The sequence below is a fragment of the Gadus morhua genome, chromosome 16 (assembly GCF_902167405.1).
Source record: "Gadus morhua chromosome 16, gadMor3.0, whole genome shotgun sequence".
Classification (NCBI taxonomy): domain Eukaryota; kingdom Metazoa; phylum Chordata; class Actinopteri; order Gadiformes; family Gadidae; genus Gadus; species Gadus morhua.
This window is the reverse complement of record NC_044063.1, coordinates 16723967-16751890: the sequence shown is the minus strand read 5'-3', so window position 1 is coordinate 16751890 and position 27924 is coordinate 16723967. Positions and strand designations below refer to the sequence as shown.

The window sequence follows — 27924 nt, the reverse complement described above, 5'->3', positions numbered from 1 at the left end:
GGTCAGCCTGCTCTCACGTGGGTCCTGCATGTGGACACCAGAAAAACACAACTTATATAGCTAGCTAGCTATCTCGCGTTATCTCTTTACCGGTTTTATTCATATAGAAGATTTAAATATATTTCAATGCATACAACAATGTAGCAGTACTTTATTATTAGTTGAGCAATTTTTTGTGTCTACTAAATAGGAATTCCATGTGTTTACTAAATAGTAAAAAGTACATCTGCTTGATTGGTGCGATCTTATTCATCCTTAGTAAGGTTCTACATTATAAAAGCTCAAACAAGATAGCTATTTATTTAATGAGGAATATTAATTATTCTCGGCAGAATTATTATTGAGCTTTGCATTATCACCTGTTGGTTCTTATTTGTGCTTAAAACATTAGTTAAACTCTCATCGTTCCTTTTGTAGCTCTTGAGTCATTCTTCCTTGAAAACCAGTGGACCAATGACCAACAGTAGCTTTAGAAATTCTAGACTCCGCCGCATTCAACATGCCCTCAGTGAGTCTCTCTTACAAGGGATTAAGTTGTCAGGTTACATTGAACTCTGCGTGCCCTCCACCCAGACAAAACCGTCTTAAGGTACAGGCCATCCAGTTATTTATAACTCCGCTGGGTAAGCTGCCTTTCTCAATGGTCCACGTCAGCCCCCAGACAGACGGCAGGACATGTGTGGGCCTCCGGGCTCTGCCCTGAAACCACCAGAGAGGCTTTGAGGAAAAGGTTATAGCCGCGCGAGCGTTTATGTTAGCAAGCCGCTCGTGTGTACGTGTGTGTGTACATGCGTTTGTGTGTGTGCGTGTGCACGCGGTATGTCCTCGTAAAGACTTCAGTCAGTTTATGTTTTCTTTGTCAGTGTCTATCCATCACAGGCTTTAATAAGAGGGAGAGTCTGCCACACTCAGAGTTTCCAACCCTTATGTGATAATGGCCGACCCAGAGTCGCGTCATCAGCTGACGCAGGCCACCCGTCCCTATGTCATGAGACGCACCGGTGAATATGGCTGGTAGACGTTCACGTATTTTGCACTGGGAGGCAGACATCAACACAGACAGACACAGACAGACAGACAGACAGACAGACAGACGCACACACACACACACACACACACACACACACCCACACACACACACACACACACCACACACACACACACACACACACACACACACACACCACACTGTATTGTGTACCTTAATGAGCTATGACCTGCTGTGGCCAATCAGAGATCGGACATTTTGTGAAGATATCTTCCCTGGTGTTTTTCACCCTTTATCAATCGTATATTACTTTTACCGTGCCTTGATGCACTGTTTTTATTTTCTGTAATTTGTTGTTGTGACCACCAATCCATTTTTATTAAAAATAAAATAGATTAAGATGCTTTCTTAAGATTCTTCAAGAAGGACACGCTTTGAGATTCACAAGATGGAGGTGGGGGGTAAAGTACCATGAGCTATGACACGTACACTGAATTGCTCCTAAAAACCTCTCAAGGCGGATTTGGATGTTGCATGCTCATAAAGCAGGCTGAGGTGAAACAGATGTGGCTACTTTTCAAGCAGGTTCCTCACATTCATGAGTCTCTGAAGCACAGTATGGAATACAGTATGAAATAATACTACAGCAGGAGAATAACCAGGCATCGGCACACTTCAGCTGCTGACATTTAAACAATTATTCATCAATTACTCATATGAGCGCTGCTGCCATTTCTGTTCCTTTTACAAAGCATTTTATTTAGGTAATTATTAATATGGTAATTCATGGGTTTGGTAATGAATAATCCAATATTTAACACTGAAGATTCTGCATTTAGAAGGGTATATTTTTTACGGAATGCGACACATTTTGAATTTAAAAACCTACAAAAAGAAAATACTGAAGAAGTCAACCAAACATACTATATATATTCAATGACTTTATGATGATTCTAAAAAAAGGTTTTCACATTAAATCCTCATATTCAATATCTAGCATAATCACGTTTGTGTCTTTTCCGCTTCTGTTTGAGTGAAGAGGTCATCCCCAGGGCCTTGATGTCCCTGCCTTGTTTCCTTTCTTCAATCCATCCAGATCATGGATGTACTTCTCGCAGCGGGAGTCACAGGTCAGGCTGGATTGCAGGGCCATGCTGGGCTACAGTCTGGTAGCATGGGCCCTGCCAGTGTCAGGGTCAGGTCTGAGCGCTCTGCCCTACTGCCAGCAGCAGTCGGCACCGGGGATAATCTGTCTAAGCAGCTTGTATACGATTTCCCTCTTCTTCCTTCCTCAGATGCATGGGAGCTACGTCCTGCTGTAGATCAGAGGTTAGGTTGAGGGGTTCAGAACAGACAGGGGGATTTTATATGTATCTAAGAGATCATTACTGATTTTAAGTCTGATTTATAAACAGTCTCACATTTAGTCATTCTTTTCCTTTACAGAAAACATCCATAACTGTATATCTGAAATGCAACATACACTTAGCTTCCCATCTTTATTCTTGCCCTTATCTTAGCACATGCACGCTCAAAACACGCTGCTAAAAGTTAGACTAACAGGACAAGGCAATGAGGGAAACAGATCACATTTTCCTAACACATCAGATCTTCCGACAAGCTGACACAGGGGGAAATCAGTAGCAGAAATACGTGTTTTTAAAGGGACTGAGGAGTTGAGCCGGATTTATATCAAGCAGTAATTATAGGAGTTGTGCAGACTTTCCTCGGGGTCCCCTTCATAGACTGACAGATGCATAGCAGCTAGATCCATCTCTTGGCCAATGCAAAAGGGAGCCATCTGCAAATGAAACGTCTGTCCTGGGCCAACGTATTTGAAAGATATTCATGTCAAATAAAAAGTTGATGATCCACATGTTACTATGATAAATTCAGTCTGTATTTAGCTTCATATTAAAGGGTTGGACTATACGTCTTTAATGTATCACTTTCAATTCAAAAGATGCCTTCAAAAAAGGCAGTGTGAAGTGCTCCAAAGTGTATATGATATGATGTGATAGTGTTATGGCATTTAAATTGCCGTCTCATCCGTTCTTTTGGTAAATCTTTATTGATTAATGTATTCAAAAGAATTATTTGCACGGCATTGATAAACAGTGCCTCCAAATTCAATATTTGATCAACTATTGATTGAAATGTAAAGGTACATTACCTAACCCAATCACTTCCCAATGGTTTTTCAATGTTGCTTCTTAATCGAGTCTGGAGTATCCCCAGTTTTATAATAGGTGATCATTATTTATGATTTAGTTAATTGCATAATGGTTTTCAATTGGTGCTGACTGAGAGGCTCACAGTTAGAGATGGTTAATTCTAATGCCATATCTAATTTAAGAGAGCGTATACCATGCAGTATATGTGCCTTGTAGGAGGATGTCTGTTTGCCATGTGCACAAGCCCTGTACTACAATAGTTTAAGGTTGGATTTAAAGGTTTACTATCTAAAATTACGGCAAACATATAACGTAAAAAACGTTTTTTGGCGTCCCACTCACAAAATGCATGACAGGCTTTTATTCAGGCAAGCCCCTGACACTGCATAGAGAAATAACCCCAAGGATCCACATTCATGTTTATTAACAGCCTAGCTTGCATCGATGATTCATCGTTGCTTACAGCGGTGATGAGCTGTCCTTCTTCAGTGTCTGGTGCTGGCTGTTCCACGGCCATCTTGTCACTATCCTCTTCTCTGACATCACTCCCCTCTCAACTTCCACAGCTGCCCAAGCTGCCTTCACGGGCCAGGCCACGGCGAACACACACACACACACACACCAGACACACACACACACACACACACACACACACACACACACACACACACACACACACACACACGCAACCTCTTTAATGTATGCACACAGGATGATGGCCTTCCAGATAATCATGCAGGCAAACCCTGTGAATAGACCTGGTCACTGACCTTGGAACAGTCCTGGCCACTGACCTGGGAACAGACCTGGTCACTGATGAAGGAATAGACCTGGTCACTGACCTTGGAAACAGTCCTGGCCACTGACCTGGGAACAGGACCATGCCACTGACCTGGGAACAGACCATATCATTGACCTGGGAACAGACCATATCATTGACCTGGGAACAGACCATGTCACTGACCTGGGAACAGACCATATCATTGACCTGGGAACAGACCATGTCACTGACCTGGTAAAGGACCTGGGATCAGACCTGGGCGGCCTGCTGGAACGCTCACTGCAGAAAACGTCTCTGCAGTGCTGCCGTAGCCCAGAGATAGTGTACTAGGCCGTGAGACAGAGTGTCTCAGAGGAGCTCTCAGTCTGTCTGCCTGCTTCATCATGTGCATGTAACTGGGGTTACAAGAGAGGTCATTCGAGCATGTCAGAACGAAAAAGGGAACAGGCAAGGAGTATGAGACCATTGAGATGCAGACAGGGATCTCTGCCTACAAAATGTGGTCACTTAGGATAGGAATTGATTAAGAAACAGGAAGATTTTGGGGGGGTGGGGGGTGTTCCGCCTAGTTCTCGGGTCTGTTTAGCAGTTCAAGTGAGTGCAAACGAGAGCATGCGCCCTGTAACAAGCGAACGTCGGGGCATCTGGTTTTGCTAAGGCTCTAGAACATTCTTTTCCTTTGTTCAAGGCTCGCTGGCAGCTTTTACAGGGACATGTTCACTCTCATATCCTGTTCAGGGCACTGGCCGTTTGAAGCCAGTATCACAGCCTAGTAAGAGGAGCAGCTCGGGTGCAGTTGGGTCTGCTGCTCAGGTATACAGTACACGCCGTGGTTAGTTTTAATATAAGTCGGTATGAGAATAGCTAAGAAAGAAAGATTGATAGAGAGAAATGCTACAGAAAGTCTAGCTGTTTCACCTACAGTATTGATTATTTATCAATTTGGTTAAAAAAAGAATTATCCTTATGTATACATATGAATGCATAGTTTATTTCTGATCTTAATCAATTGCTTAATGATTTTGTATCTTCGGTAATGACGTGTTGTATATGGTAGTGCATTTCATTTCAACCACACTTTTGAGAATGCTAATCACAATTGTGATAATATTACCAGCTGATCCTTTCAGCAGTTGACAATGTCAACGATGCAAGAAAAGTGTTTTGGGTGCAATATGAGATCTTTAACACAAAGACGAATGTGATATCGGGGCGAGTTAGTTTCTGGTGTGGTTTTTTAGAGTCTATCCTGTGAGCGGGGTGTTGGTTTCTGACTACACCTCAAAGAGGAATTTGTGCTTATCTCACTGTTGCCTTTTTCCATGTTATGTGATACCAAAAAAACATTTCAGTATTCAGTGAATTCAAAACACAACCAATGACTCATACTAAAGTCATGAAAATGAAAAATATAAATAATCACAACTTGGATGTGCAGTATTCTTTATTAAAATATGATGTCATTTTTCATTGATGCAAGGTTGGTGAAACATACATTGGAATATCACATGCCTCTTCTGTTTCATACTGGACATTAATAACATTAACAACATAAGTAAAATCAATATAAATAACTTTGACCTTCAAGACAATCAGGCCTATGTATATAATCAAATCTAATCAAGATACAATGTAGAAGCAAAAAATCCTTTGACATGCATGTTAATACATTTATCTCAGTTGCATCCATCTTAGTGACATAATGCTGTACGTTTCCTAGGAGTTGTTCCCCCTCCGCTTCACAAGTCACCTGGATGGAGGCGGAGAGAAATCTCACATGATGAGAGGGGTCTTGAGGTGCAGGAAAGAGCCAACCACAACAGTTCTTCAGCTGGCAGCTTTAGTTGGTACATATGACATAAAGCTTGCCAGTGAAGAACTGATGTGGGTCAGCCACGAGGCACCCAGAATGCACACACAAACTAAAACTTCACACCTCTTCAGGGTGAGTCTTTGGGTGAAACCTGGGGACAGAAAGCAGAGGAGTGGGGACGAGAGAGGAGAGAAAATTGTTTGTTAAAAAAAAACAACAACAGGTAGGTATAGACATAGTGGTCTATTTGCCTTTTAACAAGGCACACCTGTACAACAATCATGCTTCCCATTTAACCATTTCCAATAGTTACTACAGTTTTCTATTGGTGTAATTTAACACAGATAGTTCCAGTAAGCTTGGCATACATTTTTTCCCAGTAAGTTGATTTAATTCCTGTGTACTGTATGTGTGACTGGCCCGATGAGTCGAGCACTGTGGCGTTTTGTCTTAAGGGGCATATACATGAACACCGAGGGTATTCCCTCCAATTTAGGTCAGATGAAAGAAGGGCCAGAGGGCTTTCTCTCACAGCGTAAAGCCTTCAGCAATGCAGTTTAATCCTAGCAGGCAATCTTCCACACCATGAGAGCAGGAGGCCTCAGCGGGAGTTATAAAATTGAGAACATAGTCATGATTCAATTATATTTATTCTCGTACATTTTCAAAAATTAAGGATGAAAATGTGTGTCTGCTAGTTGAGAATGCCCTCAGTAATAGCACCCTGTGTAGCGGCCTCGCTCTGCCTTTCGTTCAGAGGGATCGTGTCAGCATTCTGCAGTCTAGGTCGTCTGGCTCTTGCCTGTAGCTTTATTCTTCACAATTCGAGGGAAGGACTAGGGGCAGCTTTAGAGCAGTGCAGTGAACTTCACAACCCCTGGAACAGCCCTAGGAACCCAGCACTGCCCTGAGAGACCACACAGCTCTGGAACTGGGAATGCTCTCTCTCACACGCGCACATCATTTTGTTGTTTCACTCCCCAGAGGCACCGTGATGAAGTGCGAGAGAATTGAGTGAATGGGCCGCAGTTCCTAAAGCTTGTGCTAAATTCAAAGTTTAGGGGGCCAATGTTGTGCGGGGATAACCAGGAGACGTCACGTTACACAAGGCGAACAGTATCTCCCCTAGCTCTTGTTTGGATCACTTCTTTAAGTAGGTTCACGATAGGCTCCGTCAAGCTTTGTTAGCAGCAGGAGATAAGATTCACGAGGACCACAATGGTATGCATGCCAGCTAAGAAGGAGCTCAAGTGAGCGACAGACAGAGAGGATTTACAGCAGGACGGTAAAGGAACATACCTAAGGAATATTCCAGTCACCACATCAATCAACCAACTGAAGAGAAAGGTTCTGTGGGATGACCTCTAAAAGGTACAAGCATTACCTCAGAGCAATAGCATCTAACCAATGCCACATTCAGCTTGCCGAGACAGTGCAACACAAACCGAGTAAAAGTGAAGAGCTGCGGCGAAAGCCACAGCCACGTCGATCCAATGGTGCGAACAGTAAGAATGCATTGTGAAGTCAGTGCGTGAGGCGAGTGCCAGCGGCTCCAGAACTTGACGGCATGGAGAGCCATGGAGAGTCCTGCCGCCCACTGCCAGTCTAGAGCCATGGAGAGTCCTGCGCCCACTGCCAGTCTAGAGCCATGGAGGAGTCCTGCGCCCACTGCCAGTCTAGGAGCCATGGAGAGTCCTGCGCCCACTGCCAGTCTAGAGCCATGGAGAGTCCTGCGCCCACTGCCAGTCTAGAGCCATGGAGAGTCCTGCGCCCACTGCCAGTCTAGAGCCATGGAGAGTCCTGCGCCCACTGCCAGTCTAGAGCCATGGGAGTCCTGCGCCCACTGCCAGTCTAGAGCCACTGGAGAGTCCTGCCGCCCACTGCCAGTCTAGGCGCCATTCCAGTAGCTTCCATCTCACTGTACAGCTTCCCATTGTTTGCTCCTCCAGCGCTTTAAGAAGACGAGGCATGAATCCTAAGGAGAGTAATCCATTCTGTTCATGTTCTTTTCTCCACGGGTGTCCCCCACTGTACGTTCATTCCATAAAATACCTTGTAATTCTTTTTTGTTCTTGCAAAAAACCAACAACAATTAGTTTCCAGGACAACTACAGGACCAATGAGTTGGGCACACAGCTAGGCCTACGCTTCATCATTTCGGTCAATCCAATAAGGGGTCTTGGAGGCCTATGCGTTTACAAACTATTACAAAGGCAGACAATAAAAGCATTCATCCCTTCATATATGCCTTTTGCCAATAGTAAATAATTCTGTTGCTCTGGACAGATCATTACAACTCATTTGGGATCACAGTCGTGTCATCAAAAACATATTGGTCTTGAACAAATGGCCTGGATTTAAGTATATACCTATGTGACGTTCTATGTAAATATCAGTGGGTTTATGGGAAGAAGAAAAACCAAGCAGCGAACAATGACCTAGTCATTGTGAGTAATTCTTGTTGGGAATCACAAACCTGTTGTGTTACTAAACCGGAGCGCCTTGCCTTATAAACTGTAACTTTAGAACTGATTATGAGCCAACTGTGTTCCATGCTTTCCTCCATGTTCCACACACACACACGGAGAACAGAGTGTACCCCTCAGAGTGATTTATCACACACAGCTAACTCTTCCTGGGACAATAACAGCCAGCCGGAGCATTAGGCTGAACATGCTTTTTCAGTTTCCATGTGAAAACGCCTATAAATGTTGTTTTGGGCCGGACACACGGACACACGGACACACGGACACACACACACGGACACACACACACACACACACACACACACACACACACACACACACACACACACACACACGTTGGTCTATCCGAGTATAACCAAGGCAGACTTCGTCTCTCTCTCCCGGTCTGCCAAACCATCCCAAAATAAACCTGAACCCCCAAGTTTATCGTTTCCTCATGGAAGCCCTTGGAAGACTGGTGATCTTCACATGCATTTCGTCTCAAGTTAATTCAGATTGGGTAAGAGAGAGTACGTTTGCAGGCCCCCAGACTGTGGCCCCACATGGATAAAGTGGTAAATCAGCCATGTGACGTATTTTATCAATCCAACGTGGCAATATTTTTTTACCCACACTCAAGGTGAATGTACAGACGCACACACAAAATACATACACAAGCCTGCGTGTGTGTATGCGTGTCATAAACCAATCTTCAGTGGTGTGCATGTGACCACGTGCAAGCACCCATCCCCAGCAATAAATAACCCGCCCCTCCCACCCCCCAGGCCCCCCTCGAAAATTGCTTTGAAGTCTGCAGCAGATCAATAGCTAAGGGACAGCAGCCCCGTCCTGCTGATGCCTGCTATGGGCTTGGAGGGAAAACCGCCTCTAGATCTTAACACACATATACACCCGTGCACATACACACATTGTTTATATTTGCATCGTAAGTGTTAGTAATTGATATCTGTAAGACATGGATGCCAGCACTGTAAAAATGAGTTGGCGCTATAATGACAGTTTTGGCACCTGGTCCAAGATGGAGATAAAAAACAAAAAAAACAAGAGGCCTGTATTGATGAGACAGTTATTGTAACAGGATATGTGTATGAACACATAGGTGTAAAGGTATTCACATTTTAAATCAGTTTTTGGAATCGAAACCTAGTGCTGGGGAATTATCCAGTCCATTATGACGGTAGCTAAACGCGTGTACATGTGCCGCAGAATGCATGAAGCACATGACTGTAATCCTGTCAGCGCTCCCCTCCGCGTCATGAACAACACTTACTCATGCATCGTGAGCGAACGGAAAGAACAGACAGGGAAACCGGTTTGGGACGCATCAGGAGGGCGTTGGGACTAGGAAAGCCTCTTGATGGAGAATAAGAGGAAAATTTCATATAAAAAGATAATGCAAACAATAGAATGTGCTTTCATACAGCAGACCCTGCCTCCAAGTACAGCAGTCTTGTAGCATTGAGGTCAGTGGGCACTTGGACTAGAGGGGCTGAAGGTAGCCTTCTGGATTATCTGGCTCAGTGATGTCACTGATCAACAACCTAGCATACTGGATCCTATGTATCCAGTATCTGAGGTTGTTGCGTGTGTCACACACACACACACGCACACCTATGTGTGCCTGGTGCAAACACAGAGCAGGACAAAGAGATGATTAATAAATACACTTTCAGAAACATACACAGACGCACGCAATTATAGGCGTGGTTGTGGATTGGTGACAATACCATGAATTGCAGATGAATTTTAGAGCTCTTGAGATGCAAGAGATGAAGAAGGTGATGTATAAAGTGGCATATTTTGGGCCTTAAACCAACTACTCTGAGTTGCATCTCATCGGACACCCCGCTTCCTGCAACTTAGGCAGAAAACATCTCTGGGGAAACGGATTGAATTTATTAATATTTGTCTACAGATGCTCCAGCTTCACATTTCTATCCAAGAGTTCTACAATAAACCTGCCTCTCTTCTGTTACGTCCTACATCTTCTTACGTCCCCCAGGGTCTGTTTAGCGTGCACACAGAAATGTAGCATGCGCCTGAATAGTAAATGAACCAGCCCTTTGTGGCACAAATGTCACAATTCAATTAACCAACATCACTTAATCCTACCCCGTCTCAACCTCCCCTGCTGCCTGGGAATGGAGAAAGAAAGTCTGAAACAAAGTATTACTCCAATTATTTGAAGACGTCTACAGTTGTACTACATCGTTTCTTGGTTTTGAGGGATAAAGTCATATTCAAATCTGTCTGAATATTTTCCATTCCCCCATACAAATGAAAGTGAATTAATTAACCATTAGTCTATCCATTTGGTAACATGTTGTATTAATGTAAACTAGGAAACTTGATAAAAATTAGTATTAACACAATACAGACATTTTCATACGTCATAATAACTTGAAATCAACTTCCATATGGATTAGGGTACACATCTATCCATACTGTTAATTTGTTTTAATGGGGTGAGAGACTACATTTCTCATTAGTTTGAAAAGCCATGAAACAGATGTGTGTTAAGCTCTCAATGAAATCCCAGTCAACACATTTACTTTGGTTCAGGTTAATCCCAGGACATCGCAACTCATCAGGCTAAGTGTGTGTGTGTGTGTGTGTGTGTGTGTGTGTGTGTGTGTGTGTGTGTGTGTGTGTGTGTGTGTGTGTGTGTGTGTGTGTGTGTGTGTGTGTGTGTGTGTGTGTGTGTGTGTGTGTGTGTGTCTTAACTGTTGCTGCTTACATAGTCCCTTGTAACTCCAGGGTAGCGATATACGTCAAAACAAAGCTATGTGAAGACCTCACATTAACCAGAGCGCACTCAACCCGATAACTCAACCCAGAAAATGGTACCTTCCAATGAAACTGATCCACGTACCACGTGCTAGCCTAAACGTACAAGGCAAGCTAGCAAAATGGCCACACCAAAGGTAGGCATACTGTAGTGTACCCTCTTCATTTATTCTCTGGGATGGTACTGCATGTTACCTTAGTCATTCCCCAAATAGTCAAAAGCAAATGGCTAAATCGGTACACAATACACGCATATCTTATTTACTCTATTGCAGTAGGACGTCGGCTCAAAGAACGTGCACACATTTCCTTTACTGCCAAACCATGTGGACTTCTAATATCGCCATCATATCCATACTTTGCTTTGGTGAGTGCACAACAATTCATCTCCTTTTAAAAAACACATGACAACCGTTTTCCTGCCTCAATGCTCATACTATTCTGCTCCTCTAAATGCACCAACCCATCGCTCCCTTCTACCCCTGGTCTCCCTGCCTGGCTCCGACCACCACCTACATCAGTCCCTTGCACCATTTTCTTCTACTCTTCATTCATCATTGCACCTCTTCCTCAAAATCATCACGCACATTTGATCCCCCTCTGTCCCATCTGCAATTTCTTCGTTTCATGCCCCCCCCCCCCCGTCTTAATGTGCTCCAGTGGGTCTTTGTGACTTTGAGTTTGGTCAGCTCAGCAAGGCCTGGCTACATTCTTCAGATTCCTGTTACATATGGTCCACATTCCAGTCCGTCTGTAGAGAGGCCCTGCGCCTCCTCCCCTTCCTCCTCCTCCTCCTCCTCCTCTATGCTGGCCCGACTCACACCATCCCAATGTAGCACAGCCCGGTCTGGCCCACCACCACCACCCCCACCACCACCACCACCACCACAACGCCCTGGATCCCTGCAGCATTCTATAGTGCCTGCAGGACTGTCTTGGCTCTATACGGTTCAATCAATCCATCAAGGCCCATAGGGATATTTGCAAAGCATCCAGTCACTCAGACACTCCTTACTGAACAGAACCCCACCCCATAGCGCTTCTCCTAAACAGCAGCAAAAGGGCGTCGAGTTAGACATAGGGCTGCACTTTGTATACAGGTCAACGGCGTTCTCCTGTACCATACAATGCAATGTACTATAGGAGCCTATTGTGTGTGTGTGACTTTTAGACGCTGTGCGAGGCACAATAGCACCTGTTTTTAAACTAGGCCAGTTGCGCTAGGGTGTGAAAAAACTGGAGCCGCAGAGCCCATTGAGGCCAGGGTGCATCACTGTACGTGTTCAAACGCATACAGACGTCTTGACGTGGACTCCTGATGGCACCCAAGGGGGTCAGGACTCGGGGCGCATCAGGTTTAAACAGTGCGGCCATGTGTTGAGGGGTCAGCGTCTCTGTACAGATCACCCCTCATCCCCTTTACCACAGAAGGACTGCTCAAGAAAAAAATAATAGCAAGCGCCCATTTAAGTTGTGAAATGTATGAGTTTATAGCCGATACGGACCACAGGTGTGTAGTGGTATCATTTTGTAAGCCAGCTAGCATAGAGATGAAAGTGTGTGTGCGCGTGTGCGACTTAATCCAACTCACCATAGCACAATACCTGCACATTAAACAGACGGGGATATAAAAATCCCTCCAGGCTCCAGGCGTATGCACGTATTAAAAAACGCCATATATTCTTTCCCATCCTCCTGTCCCCTCTCATCACAGTAACTACCAACAAGGCCTTCAAACGGTACACAATAGTCACCGTAGAATACGTTGTCGGCCAACGCTAACACGTTGGCGTGCTAGCCGTGGTGCTACGCCACTGGGGCGTGGCCCCGGAGAAACGTGCAAGCTCACTGCAGCTACCGCATTGTCACCGCAGATACTCCCCCGCTCTGATTGATCATCAATAACCATCAATGTACCAGCCCTGCTCGGCTATATACCAACGCCGCCGCCACTCGATACATCCCTCGGTCGTTATTCTCTCTAAACCGATCACAGAAAAAATATATATAAGGGAATCATTGAAAGGGAACCCTTTATGTATTGTTAGGGCTCTGTCAATACCGTGTGGTATTCTCACGTTGCAACCCACACATGTTTGCAGTGGTATTGCGTCCATGCCTGGTGGATAACAGAACACGTAGTATGCCAGTAGGCGTTGAGGCCTTGATATGATGGAGGGGAAGGGGCGGTGAGCTGCCCATGCAATGAACCGTCATCCGGTTCTTACTTGCCCTTTATCTGCACCACCGTTGTCGTATGAAGGACGTCACTGCTGGACGGCTGAATTAATCTCATCCACGCGGTTGTTAAAGCCATGCTAGTGAACCACCGCAAGGGTCATTGCAATGTGGTGAAAACAATCACGGCCCAGAGATAACCACCATTCAAATAAGATGACGCAAGCGAAGGAGAGAGAGAGACAGAGAGAGATTTGGATAGTGTTAAGGAGTGCACACAGGCCTCACTTCTGAATACAAACAACAAAAAAAGCGGTTCTGTGGTAATAGATAAAAGGTTCCATTTCAAAAGAACTCCAGCATTGCTCTATTGTATGACTGTGCTCATTTTAACCAAAGTTATGTTTTTGTATCATTTATGAGGCAGAAATTCTGACTTGTTTGCATGGTCGCCTTGTTACAAACTCAATTAAAAAGAGCAAAGTGCCATTACACAGCCGCATATTTAATACGGTTCAATGTTAAGCTGACCTCAGGGGTGATTCATCTAACATTAGGAGCCGTCTCACAATCTCCGCGTGACGGGCCGATCTCCCTCCCATAATGGTATAGCACTACGGGCCTTTAAGAGGGAGGATACTGCCACACCAAAGGCTCCTATGCAACACCAGTGTTGAGTTGCATACACTGGCCTTCCTGCCCGGGTGGGGTCGGGCCGGAGGTGGTGGTGGGAGGGGGATGGTATTGTGGGAAAGAGTTTAAACCGTGATACCCTGGTAATCCTAATGTTTCCGTTGGTTGCATTCTGATGCCCCTGCGTTGCAACTTAGAATAAATGGTTGCCTATTCCAAATAAGACAAGCAGAGAGGATCAGGCCGGCATTGGGGACGAGAACAGAGCAGCGGGTATGGGAGAGCCGCCCCTGGTGAGGTTTTAACAAGGGTCTGCTGGAGTCCAACATGCACACCGCTCCACTCAACCCCCTCAAGTGGGCATCTAGCGGGGAAGGAAAGTTAAGAGGAGCCAAAAAAAGAAAGCATGCTCTCTAAACAACATCCACCGTCCACCGTGGGCTTGTTGGAGCAGCGCCGCGGCATGGAAACTATAGAAGGTTACGGGAACGTCTCCTCCCCTATGCAGGGATAATAAGTGTTGTACTATAGGGGAGACAAGAGGCCGGCCAGCAGGAATGTCCACTGCTTGCACAAGGCCAAGGCAAGTAATCCTTCAGCTCTGGTTTACCATGCAAAGCTTGAGGAGGGCAGATTGTGCAATGTTTGTTCCGTCTAATCAGTGACATAGATTAGACAGGTGACTTTGCAGTTTTTTCTTTCCTATCCACTTTTTGTACAGCAAATAAGACGCTGAATGGAAAGGTGGACAACGTGTCTTGGGGTAAACTGAATCGTAGCAGGAACGCTATGGATGTTTCTGCCATTTTATTTAGTGGTTTGACCGTGTTGCTATGCCTTGACTCGACTCTCAACTCAGTTTAAGGATCGTAACAGCCTGTTCTTTTTAATCAACATTATTCCATAGTAATTTGAACCACAATGTACATTTAACAAGAAACAGGTTGATGATCACATTTGATTTTTATACATCTGATTTGATCTGTGTTGAATTAATTCACATAGTTTCATTGCCATGGTTTATTTTTAGGAGATACTTTTAGTAGGCTATCATCTTAACTTTGGTACACATCCGCTCACACTTACAACCCGGCCTGAACCATATAAAGTATTACAAAGCTCTGTGTCTGGACATTCCACAGGTTGAGTCCAATCTCACTGACTGTCTCTCGCTCCCCATTCCGCTACCATGCACTCACACACTCAGTTTCTTCAGTCCTTCCCGTCTTTCCTTACCTCACTCATGGAAACCACCAAGGTTCCTCAACGTAGTAGAAAAGGTGCTTGATCAAACCACCCCCAGCGAAAGAATATTCTTTTGTTTTTTTGAAGAGGTATACCTGGAACGGATAAATGAGAGGAAAAAACGTTAAAGTGAGTAGGCCCAATAAGAATTGGGTGAAAAGGGAAATGAATGAGTCGTCGAGGGCGGAAAGGCGAAACTGTTCACATCCATGTTGCGCTACAAAGGGTGGGGCCTTAAGGAATTCGCTCTCTAGAACCTTTTTTTTAGAGGACTAAACCTTATCCAAAGTAATAGTCATCTAATCAGCATAGTGCCCACTGCATTACGAATAAAACGAAGTCTTCACAAGATGGCTCAATATGGTCAGTTTGACAAGTCTCTCAAACCACCAAACTCACATTCCGTTATTTTTTAGATTAATACCCCCACCCCTATCGATGTTTGATTTCCGACATTTCCATCCTTCAGACGGGTTCAGGATGTATGCGCAGATTCCATAGGTCTGAAGTAAGGGGAAACCACCTCAACACTTTGGTTGAAAATGTCAGTTAAAGGTAACCTATGAGAGCGATCATTGAACGGAACCCGAGCAGCCTCATTTATGACCTTTCGGACGAGTTGATGGAATACCCATCTTTCATGTTGGTTAATGCCCTTATTCTAATGCAATTCTAGGTTGTCCGACATATGGCAGGCCTACAGAATGTCATTAACCTGTAAAAAGTTTCGACATGAGTGTGATGGACATACTCACTTTTTTAAGGTAAATCCATCGATTGGTCCCATCGAAGCGTTAGTCAGCAGCCACAGCCTCGGATATTTAATGCGTGAAATGCGCAACTCTCTCTTTAGGGTCGAGTTGATGACTATTAGGCGTTGAAAGAAACGTAATGTACGGTTTTCCCCACGCCCAGTTGCCTATGGCATAGTTGACGTTACATTGATCGGGGTTGGCTACTGTAAAGTTGCCACGTCCATTACATTTGAGGGTCTCCTGACACGATACGTGTGGAACCCACTGCCCTAAAAAACGAATCAGGCTATTAACGATGTGACAAAATCTAGGCTGCTGCACTTAGGCTACTCAATTTAAAAGGTGCGCACATTGAGTTGTAACGCATAAGGAAAAAAAGATCACCCCGATTAAGCATGACTGGTAATAAATGTGGGAGCAGCCATACTGATCAACCGTACATGCTTACAAAACGACAGTATAAACTTAACCACCTGAATTTAAACACTACTATACCAAACGCCTTTGAAAATCTCTCAGCCACACCTTAACTCTGTCAATTTTTTCTGACAGTTCCCGAGCTTTCGGTGGCTTAAAGCCTCGCAAATTCTCCATCACTCTGTCGCTTATCTTTCTATTGGAGCCGTCCGGTGCGATTTAACTGTTATAAAATAAATAACACGGGAAGTAAAAAGGCATATCCTGCTCGCCCTGTTCCCCCGTTTCTCTCGTCGCTTCACGGGCTATCCCCCTATCTCTCTCTCTCTCTCTCTCTCCTTCAACTCTTCAAACCGGCTTCTCACTCCGATCAGCTGGCAGAGCCGTGACGCTAGAAGCAACAGCTGGCCAATCAAACTCAAACAGAGAAATAGCAGCGACGACGCCCACTGCCTATGTATTAAGAAAGGCGTGCACCTCAACCAATTGTATTGTGGAATACTATGAAAAAGAAGGCTTGGTGAAGGCTGATGGCCAATAAGAATAGATCCGCCCAAGGGGGGGCGTTCACGTCAAACCTATGAAATAGCCCCTACTTGACGGTATCGAAAATGAATTATTTATTGGGAATCTTTTTTAGATTAAGAGGCATGGATGATTGTAATTTTTACAAAGACTTAATGTGAAAGGTATGGTTTACAATCTTTGTCACCTTTTTCAGAAAAATAAATAAATGTAGGCTTACCCATTATTCTAATCCCGTCTATGCACTTTATATGCTAGTATATATTTTATATAACTGCCAGCAGATTATGAATTTGTGTTATTTGATATAGTATTTTTGCCATATTTACTGTTTTTAAATCATAAATTCATGTGTATGTGTAGCCAGACTAGCAAAGATGTTCATAGACACATTTTATTCCATCATGTACCAGACTTACCCCCCTGAACCACTAAGTTTCTCCTGACAGTGAAATAACACATGCAGGGCCTGGAGTCTGCACAGCATTTAAATTGTTTTTCAACTTTCTGTTTAGAAATCCCTTTTTTAAGCAAACAACGCATTCCTGTGGTTTGCAGTAGAATGGGAAGTGGGTTCCACTTCCAAATATGCTACGCATATCTCGGAGAAGCAAACCTCAATTAGAGGCTTGTCACTGGATTTCTACATTTGGTGAAATGAGAATGGTGTTTGCTGAATTTTTTCCTTTTTTTCTTGGACCATAAATAAATGCAGGGTCATTTATGTGCTGGCTGATGGTGATGATGATAAAAACGTACAGCTTCCATGAAGCTAAGGGTGAACTGAGGTATACATTGTGCATTGTAAGGTAGCCTTTTGGCAATGAGCAAATTATATGCTAAATGATGATTCAAATGGCTGAACAACTCATGTTAGTCAAGTACCGACTGGCATGACTGTAACGGCAACATTAACATTATATGAGGAATTTACGTAGAAAAAGTTGGAGCTTATGCCCTTGAAACTAATCATCATCAAAAATATATAATTTAGTTAATCAAACACAATGAGAAGGTTTTAATGTAAGCCGCTGTCGCAGGATCTATCTTTCAAAGCGTGCTCTGCCCATGTTGCATAATGCATGCTGCCTCTATAGTTCAAAACCTAAATAGTTGCATGCATGATGAGAGGGAAATAACATTTCTCATGCCTTTTTAACGCAGTGCGTCGTTTCTGTGTGGTGCATGGCAGCATGCATGCATGCATGTGCATTAGTATGAGCCCAAAGGCACTACTGGGATGACTTTGAAAAGGTAGGATGTGAGAGAATGGCTGTGTATCCTATAATTCGATATAAAAAATTTCACATTGGTTGTAATTAATCAAGATTTGAATGAAGATATGTCAGTTTGTAGTGATCTTATAATCCTTGCCTTTAATTAACAGACCCAAACAGCATACCATCTACTATGCATATTATAAATACTATAATATCATCCAAGTGTACCACCTTGAGACGCAATACAAAGCATGTAATACATATGTAATATCTCCCCATATACATTACTGCAGGCCTTGATTATCTTTCATCCACCTAATGATATTCATCAAGTGCATGCATCCCTCGATCCAAACATTATGATAGTCATTTGAGTGGCACACACACACACACACACACACACACACACACACACACACACACACACACACACACACACACACACACACACACACACACACACACACACACACACACACACACACACACACAGCTGTGTTTCAAGGACGGACGAACAACATGTGGTGAAGAGCTCCTTCTTTCTCACTATCAATCCTGATGCGTCCTTGTCTTCCACCTCCATTCCTCCTCCCTCCTCTGTCATTCCTACCTTCCTAAAACCCCCCTTCTTTCTGCTAGGGCCCATAAGCATACATAAATCCTTCTCCTAAAAGGATTCCAGGAATCAATCTGCACCTTTGCCAGCCTAGAAAAAGACACAGCTATGCAAGCTCTGCTGTGGTCGGACACTGTGGGGACACACACACACATACACATACACATACATACAAACACTCACACACACACAAACACACACACACACACACACACACACACACACACACACTGACACACACGCGCACGCACACACACACACACACACACACACACACACACACACACACACACACACACACACACACACACACACACACACACACACACACACACACACACACACACACAAGCAGGGTTGGGTGTGACTGTGGGTCTGCCCACATGCCTCAAGTCAATGCTAGCAGCATAGACAAAGCAGGTGATGCTGTATAGGAGATGATGGAGCTCATTGTAATGCTTTGGATTGCTGGTACACTGAATTAAGTCATGTTCATCAGATCCCAGTGCAATAGTGATGGTGCATGAAATAATTCACAGTGATTCTATGATGAATGAAACCATGTCGGGTGGTTAAGTCACCAGGGAAACGACACAGTAACACCCCACCGTGAGTTTTACCTGTTAGGTTGGGTTACCCTTCAGCTTTGATTGTGATGACTTTGGACACGCCACTACATTGAACATGCCGTAGGCCTGTTTTTATTTCACATCAACTGTTTGGCACTGCTAGTAGAACCCTGCCATCTTGAGAATTCCTTTCCACACACCCACATACCTAAATACCCACAGACACATTTTGAGCATCAAACAGATAAGAACATAAACAGCACATAGAAAAGCTGGCACCAGCACCTCAAGCAGCAACGTTAGTACCACTCAGTCTCTGTGGCTATCAGAGCAACCCACCAGCGTCTGTCATCGGGGAGTCAATGCACTTCTGTCCCTTTAAGAAACGCCCAAAAGAAAGCCTCTGATTAGTAGAGCTGGCAGCCAACCACGTGGACTGTAGCGTGGAGCCTGAGCCAATGAGAAGCCCTACTGGGCGGAGGTTACAAAAGCAGCCTGAACCCAATGACTCAGCATAGTTGGGTGCGTGCGAGATGACACTTAAAGGCGATTTAAAGGGCCAGTGTGCGTCGGCATGCAGCCTTCTGGAAGGAGCTGAAAAATGCACTTTCAAAATGAGGCCAGCTGTTGTGTCCCTCCCTCCTGCACACACTGTTTTGGTTTATGGCCCAGGTTCAACATAGCCCTTCCTCTACTGGCAGGGCAGTATATGAACATGGCCTTTCCTCTACTGTTGGGGCAGCATATGAACAATGGCGTGCTCAGACTGTAACAGAGGGCCACTCCTATCAGACTGTAACAGAGGGCCACTCCTAGACTGTAACAAGGGGCCACTCCTTTAGACTGGAACAGGGGGCCACTCCTTTAGACTGGAACAGGGGGCCACTCCTTTAGACTGGAACAAGGGGCCACTCCTTTAGACTGGAACAAGGGGCCACTCCTTTAGAATGTAACAGGGGGCCACTCCTTTAGACTGTAACAGAGGGCCACTCCTTTAGACTGTAACAGGGGGCCACTCCTTTAGACTGTAACAGGGGGCCACTCCTATCAGACTGTAACAGAGGGCCACTCCTTTAGACTGTAACAGGGGCCACTCCTTTAGACTGTAACAGAGGGCCACTCCTTTAGACTGTAACAGGGGGCCACTCCTTTAGACTGTAACAGGGGGCCACTCCTTTAGACTGTAACAGGGGGCCACTCCTTTAGACTGTAACAGAGGGCCACTCCTTTAGACTGTAACAGAGGGCCACTCCTTTAGACTGTAACAGAGGGCCACTCCTTTAGACTGTAACAGAGGGCCACTCCTTTAGACTGTAACAGGGGGCCACTCCTTTAGACTGTAACAGAGGGCCACTCCTTTAGACTGTAACAGAGGGCCACTCCTTTAGACTGTAACAGGGGGCCACTCCTATCAGACTGTAACAGAGGGCCACTCATTTAGACTGTAACAGGGGCCACTCCTTTAGACTGTAACAGGGGGGCCACTCCTTTAGACTGTAACAGGGGGGCCACTCCTTTAGACTGTAACAGGGGGCCACTCCTATCAGACTGTAACAGGGGGCCACTCCTAACAGACTGTAACAGAGGGCCACTCCTTTAGACTGTAACAGGGGGGCCACTCCTTTAGACTGTAACAGAGGGCCACTCCTTTAGACTGTAACAGAGGGCCACTCCTTTAGACTGTAACAGAGGGCTACTCCTTTAGACTGTAACAGGGGCCACTCCTTTAGACTGTAACAGGGGCCACTCCTTTAGACTGTAACAGGGGGGCCACTCCTTTCAGACTGCTCCTTTCCAGGGCCCTACAGTGAATAAGCACTTCTCTTCATCAGACTGTTTTGAGATAAGATTTGTTTTAGGGGCCGCCGTTGCCGCTCTTCTGAGGGTAATAAGGGCTATTTCATGGTGTCAGCACCTGGCACTTGGCAAAAAAAAGGACATCCTTGCAGCCTTGCTTTGTCGACCCTCAACTCACTTTTGAATCCCATATCAACCACCTCTGCAAGACCTCCTTCTATCACCTCCGCAACATTTCCAAACTCCGCCTCATTCTCTCCCTCTCAGACTCCAAAAAAACGAATTCATGCCTTTATCTCCTCCAGACTGGACTACTGTAATGCACCACTCATCGGGATCCCTAGCAAGAGCCTGCAGAGGCTCCAATACATACAAAACTCTGCAGCTAGGATCCTGATGACAGTGCGCAAGCGTGAGCACATTACCCCCATCCTCCACTCACTCCACTGGCTTCCTGTTTCCACCAGGATTGAGTACAATGTTTCCCTCCTCACCCACCAATGTATCCATGGACATGCCCTCCCCTACCTCAAAGAACTTCTCAACCAACATAACACAACACGCTCCCTCCGCCGCACTCACTCAAACCTCCTTCACGTACCGAGGACTCAACTTGGGAGATAGGGCCTTCAGTGCTGCCGCCCCACGCCTGTGGAATGCCCTCCCTGACACCTTGAGGGCACCACAATCCACTGATTGTTTTAAAAATTGGTGATTGGTCTTAAAACATTTATTTTTAAGAAAACCTTTGGCTCCCACTCTTAGATGTTTTTAAAGCCCCTTTTATTTTTATTTTTGTTAAAAAATATTTAAAACACCGCTTTTTAACTTTGAGATCTTCGGATTAAAAGGGGCCTATAAATAAAAAATGTATTATTATTATTGTACATTGTCATCCACATTATCTGTGTCTTATCCCTTTTTCATTCTGAAGGTAGACGGTAGAGAAATAACGTAGGCTTTGACCTGACCTTGATGTGACTGACCCACTGGCATTTTGCCATCGATACCCACTTGGCATCTCGATATACGGGTGTCGTCAAAAACGAAACAAAAAGGGTTCATATGGCCTAAGCCAACTTGTGAGTCCTTCCTCCTTACCTCTTCCTTTCTGCAATCCTTAGCCCAGCTGGTTTACTGGGGGAGGGGGAGGTGGGGGGGGAGAGAGGAACTCACTAGTGAGAGCAGCAGTGGAAACTTCCATTAGACCATAGGAGAAGCATTCTCCAGGGTATTGTTGTGGTCAGGCCTGCAACAGTCAGCATAGCCCAGCTCACCTCCTCAGTCTATATTTATATACCGGCCAACTCTGGTACCTATGCAGATACACGGGATGGTTGGGGAAGAGGGCTCTTCTTCTTTAGGTTTCTATAGGGTCTGGGTTTTGTGTTCAGTTGCCCAGGTTTCTATAAGATCTGGGTTTTTTGTTCAGTAGCCCAGATTTGTAGTGGTGCGTCTGAGATTTAGTTTAGTAGCCCAGGTTGATTAGGGTCTGTGATTTGGGTTCATGGTTCAGTATCCCAGGTTTCAATAGGGTGTTTTGGGTTTAGTATCCTGGGTTTCTATAGGGTGCGTGTTTTTGACGTGTTTTTTCAGTAGTCCAGGCTTCTATAGGGTGTCTTTATGTCCAGTACACGGACATAAAGCACACCTCGAAGTACTGTTACTCGTTAGTCTGTGGCCAGCATGTAAATCTGCTGCTACTGACTCATAGAAAGTGTCCCTTTCTGCATTCCTACAATCTCTGTTAGTCAACTAGTTGTGACACAATTTCCTGTTCACAGACTGTTAGGTTTTTGTCCCAATGTGTCCATCTGTATGCTCAATGATAACGTGTGAAATCCAAGCTGAAGCACATTGCTGACCAAATAGACTTGGAATGTTGAAGAATGTTGTGGCGACAGTTGAAAAACTAGATTTACATGAAGTTCCTGGTATAAGCCTTTAAATGTTATATATAAATATAATATAATATATATATATATATATATATATATATATATATATAATATAACTAATATATATATATATATATATATATATATATATATATATGTGTTATCTCCATATTTCTGGTGGATTGTCCTAAATGGTAGCTTAATACTTAACTACAGTAAAAGCCAATCATACAATTTGCATAACTAACCACTCAGATGTTATCGGATCATGGAGATAATCATGCTCACAGATAGACTGAGTGGTGCTCTCTATGAGTGCAGTGTGCTGCAGTCCATGTTCTCTATGCCTGCATTGTGCTGTTCATGTTCTATATCCCTGCATTGTGCTGTTCATGTTCTAAATCCCTGCATTGTGCTGTTCATGTTCTAAATCCCTGCAGTGAGTTGTTTTCCATGTTCTACATCTCTGCAGTGTGCTGTCCATGTTTTATATCCCTGCAGTGTGTTGTTGTCCAGGTTCTATATCCCTGCATTGTGCTGTCCATGTTTTATATCCCTGCATTGTGCTGTTCCTGTTCTCTGCGCTGCTCATGTATTTAGTGAACTCTAACCCAGTGCCCTTGGTCTCTCAGCTCTCCACGTCAAGGGCTGTTTGTTCCAGGAAATAGTCACACTTCGACCCCGTAGTGCTCGTAGCGATCGCCCTCTTATATATTTGAGAGAGAGAGAGAGAGAGAGAGAGAGAGAGAGAGAGAGAGAGAGAGCATTTCCTGATTGAGCCTTCAAGTTACTAGTGGACTAGTTCCCAGTGGCAGCGATCCAACACCACCAAACCTGTGTTCCTCATATTAGAATAACACTTAGCTGTGCTTATTTCACAGCTAAGGCATTGCTGGGAATTGGAAATGAGAGTTCATAGATCACGGTAAACGAAGACCACGCATAGATTGTATCAAGCGGTGTGTTATCGCTCTGACTGTGATATGATTTGAAACATTCTCCTGTATGAGATTGCAAGAAGCCGCCCGTCTGAGTCATTGTTACAGACGTAAGCACTGACTGCAGTCCTGGGAGGTATCAGGGCTTATAACGGATGCAGTGTGCGAAACCAAGGACTCCTCACAGATATGATTAGCCTGCCGGGAAGGAACCTGCATTATCTTCAGACCCACCATCTGATCCAGACTAAAGGCATCCTGATTGGTCGGATGCCTGCTTTCAAACGCTGACGAGGGTATCGCTCCACTGTGCTGTCCTCCTTCAGAATAAAAAACGAAGAGGAGGGGAAAGAAGATCGTGGAAAAATACCAAAAAAAAAGGGCAATGGCAGCTTGATGTTGATTGGTGGAGACGGCGGAACAGTGGCTGCTGAGAGCGGTGACATCACTGCGATGGAGCGACGCTGTGTGAAGACGTGTTGGGGACGAGGTGGTGCCTATTGGACCTGACACATTATGGTCAAACACTCTCATCCTCCCCCACCCCCGCTCGAGAGAAAAGTGCCAGGGCTTGCGTTTCATGTCATTAGTTTCACCGCCAGTTCAACTATTTATTAACTATTGACCCAACCCCTTTTTTTTTCCACACATTAAGTTCTCTCACACAAACCCCGCCACTGAATGAAGTGAGTATCTGCAGCACAGCTGAGCCAGCTACACTGCCTGCATCTACTACCCAGTCCAAATGTGACATAATCAAATGGCGCTATGTGGCCAAACCAGCACGCCACCACTGCCCACATCCCCTTCTTCACCCCCGCCTACGTCCCACTGTCCCTCAGTTTCCGACCTGCACTCTCAGGGATCAATAACCTCTTACATAACCTGCCAGTTTGGACCGGAGGAGGGACTCCAGATGACTGGGACATGTGACCAGGCTCTGGCTGTGGATCGCCTACCGACACCACCCCCTCAACCCCGCTCCACTAACCCCGAGGCTAGCAGTCATTTACGCAATCAGAGCCAGGCCTGGGTGGGTCACAGCATGCTCCTCTATGACAAGCCCAGCCATGCACGCAGCTGGAACAACTGACGGGGATATAGTCTGTGTGTGTGTGTGTGTGTGTGTGTGTGTGTGTGTGTGTGTGTGTGTGTGTGTGTGTGTGTGTGTGTGTGTGTGTGTGTGTGTGTGTGTGTGTGTGTGTGTGTGTGGAGTGCGACTTAAGTTCTTTCTTCAGCTCATGAGTATAATTTGTATTGATTAGTTGTTGTCATGGCCTCCACCTCTGTGTTGACTTGGTCTTTAGTCTATCTTCCAGGTTAAAGGCCATCTTCTTAAATGCGAGAGTTTACCCTCTTTACGTTATGGGACACAGACAAAATATAGTTCTAGCTAAAATGTTGAAGTGAAAATGATCACTCTGGACATTTAGGAGACTGTGTTTCCAAACACAACATGATCCTGTTGTGCCTTCAGGATATTTGGGAGATTGTGTATCACGAATCATCAAGGCTCATGGTTCAACACACACACACACACACGCACACACACACACACACACACACACACACACACACACACACACACACACACACACACACACACACACACACACACACACACACACACGCACACACACTATATTTAACCGGTAATATCGACCAATGTGAATTCACATACAGGCCGACTTAACAGCAGCACTTATCTATACATTCAAGGGTTTGGTTGTCTGCTCATACATCAACTACCACGCTTATCGCTGAAACCTCTGTGAAGATTAGCTTACCCCTAGAACCGGAGCTAGCTAGCGCAGAGGCTTTTCCCTGTAGACTTTCCTGCCTAGTTCTCTACAAGCCAAGAGTGTAACTCAACACAGGCGAGACATATCACTGGCTGCCGGCTCTCATGTCCCTCGAACGCGTGACGCTGGGCTCCCTCCAGAAAGCTTACGTGAGAAACTATAGCCGAACAGTTTGTTAATACTGTACATATGAGATACCAGATATAAATAATTTCTGGACAGCGTCCGCTTAAGTACATGTGTGATTGCAATCTGAATGCCCATGTCCGTTACCTCAACAGGAAGTAGAGGTGACTCATCAGAAGAGCACTTCCTGCTCCTATAAATAGTCAGACCTTCACCAGCAGGTTCAAGACCATTCCATGCTCTCAAAAAAAAGAGGTGCATGTAAATGGGATGTTGCTAAATTGATAGCATTACATTTGAATACCAGATTTAGATTGGGGGAAATATATGAAAGAGATTTTGTTTTCCTTCAGTGTTTTATCAGAAACGTTATTTCATCAAGGACCTTTTAGACCTTTTTCAGAACGCACCTTCCTGAATCATGCAACATAATTGGTATATGTGGATCCTTTGATAGTAACACAATTCACAAGTAATATTCTGACCTACATTTACCGGCTGAAAACGTTCAAAAGCAAAATTTGGAGGCGTAAACTATGTAATACACGCATATTCTCGAACACACACGCATGGCTGCATGCCCTCAGAGTCTCGGCAGGCCCGACCTCCCGTCCTCTGTGACATCCATCTGTCAGTCAGGCCTCAGGGCCGGCGGTGACCTCTGACACCGGTGGGGTGGCTGATGATGAGCCCTCACATGGAGCCAGCGGACAGGAGAGACAAGCAGCTCTCAATCCTGCCAGTTTGTCTGTCAGCATGGATGCATGTCTCCCTGCCCTCCTCTCGGCCCTCTCTTCTCGTATATATATATATATATATATATATATATATATATATATATATTCTCTCCCCTCTCTGTCTAAACCCTCTCCCCGCTGCTCCATTCCTACACAGCCATTCCAGACCCCCCCCCCGGCTCCTATTTTACACCCTATCCACCTATTCACCCATTAAACACACACACACACACACCACACCAAACACACACACACACACACACACACACACACACACACACTCACACACACACACACACACACACACACACACACACACACACACACACACACACACACACACACACACACACACACACAAAACTATCCATCCATCCAACACATAACTACCCAAACGCAGTCTTCATCTGCATATCCCTTTTTTGAGTGACGGAGCGTGTTAATGTGTGTGTCATTCCAAATAGATGCATAAAGGTTGGGTAAAATAGAAACACACCAACACCGACCCAGCTGTTTACACATGTGCACGGGTTAATGTAGAGTATGTGGCTGTGCACCCGCCCTCATTAAAATCCACCCGGGGAAATGATCATCAGCAGGCACTTGCCGTCATGTGCTCTGCCGGTGTGTTACGTAAAGTGCTGTAAAACACTGCATCACCAGAACAAACAGGACACGGAGTGCGTGGACTTGGTGCACTTGTTGCTCCACAGTCAGACATGTGATGCCAGTGAAAACAACACCATGACTACATTTCTCCTTTTGTGACTGCAGCGAGAGGCTGGGAGAGAGGAGGGGAGAGAGAGAGAGAGAGAGAGAGAGAGAGAGAGAGAGAGAGAGAGAGAGGGAGAGAGAGAGAGAGAGAGAGAGAGAGAGAGAGAGAGAGAGAGAGAGAGAGAGAGAGAGAGAGAGAGAGAGTGGGCGTAGGAGAGAGAAAGAGGGCTTTATAGTCCAAAAGGACTGGTTGTGCTACAGGTGTGTTCACAACCGTTGCTTGCTGGCCACCGGGTCGTCTACCTGCTGCTAGCCCTCTCCTGTCAGACAGCAGCTAGCTATCAGGCCCCATCACATTGTGCAATGCTAGGAGCTTAGCGCCAGTAGGAGAAATAAACAGAGAGAGAGAGAATCTTTCACACCCACTAAACTATAGACTGAGAGTATGCCAGGGCCTGGAAAAGCAGAGTTGTGCAAGTTTACCAGCCTTCCGCACCCATCGTAAATACCAACTTAGATATTTTTGTTGCATCTTCAGCTGATAAGAACTTGTTTCACAAAAAGGCCACCTATGAGGTTTCATTTGAACATGGGTCACTAAGGCTTCTGTCGCTTTCCTAATCCGATTGTCAACTAGATTCTCATGGTTTGAGAGGAAATGCTTAATGATAGCATCAATAGCTGCAGCGTCAACTTAAATCAATCACAAATGCTATTGCATTTAT

At 45.0% G+C, this 27924-nt stretch overlaps 1 long non-coding RNA gene across 1 annotated transcript; it reads right to left on the bottom strand.

Moving 5' to 3' along the window:
- Positions 1-5369: 5369 nt before the first annotated feature.
- On the bottom strand, positions 5370-16642 carry LOC115561677 (uncharacterized). Its single transcript, XR_003979955.1, has 3 exons — positions 15841-16642; positions 15077-15180; positions 5370-5907 (listed from the first exon to the last, which is right to left on the bottom strand). It is a non-coding gene; the product is annotated as an uncharacterized LOC115561677 (long non-coding RNA).
- Between the last annotated feature and the right edge of the window lie 11282 nt (positions 16643-27924).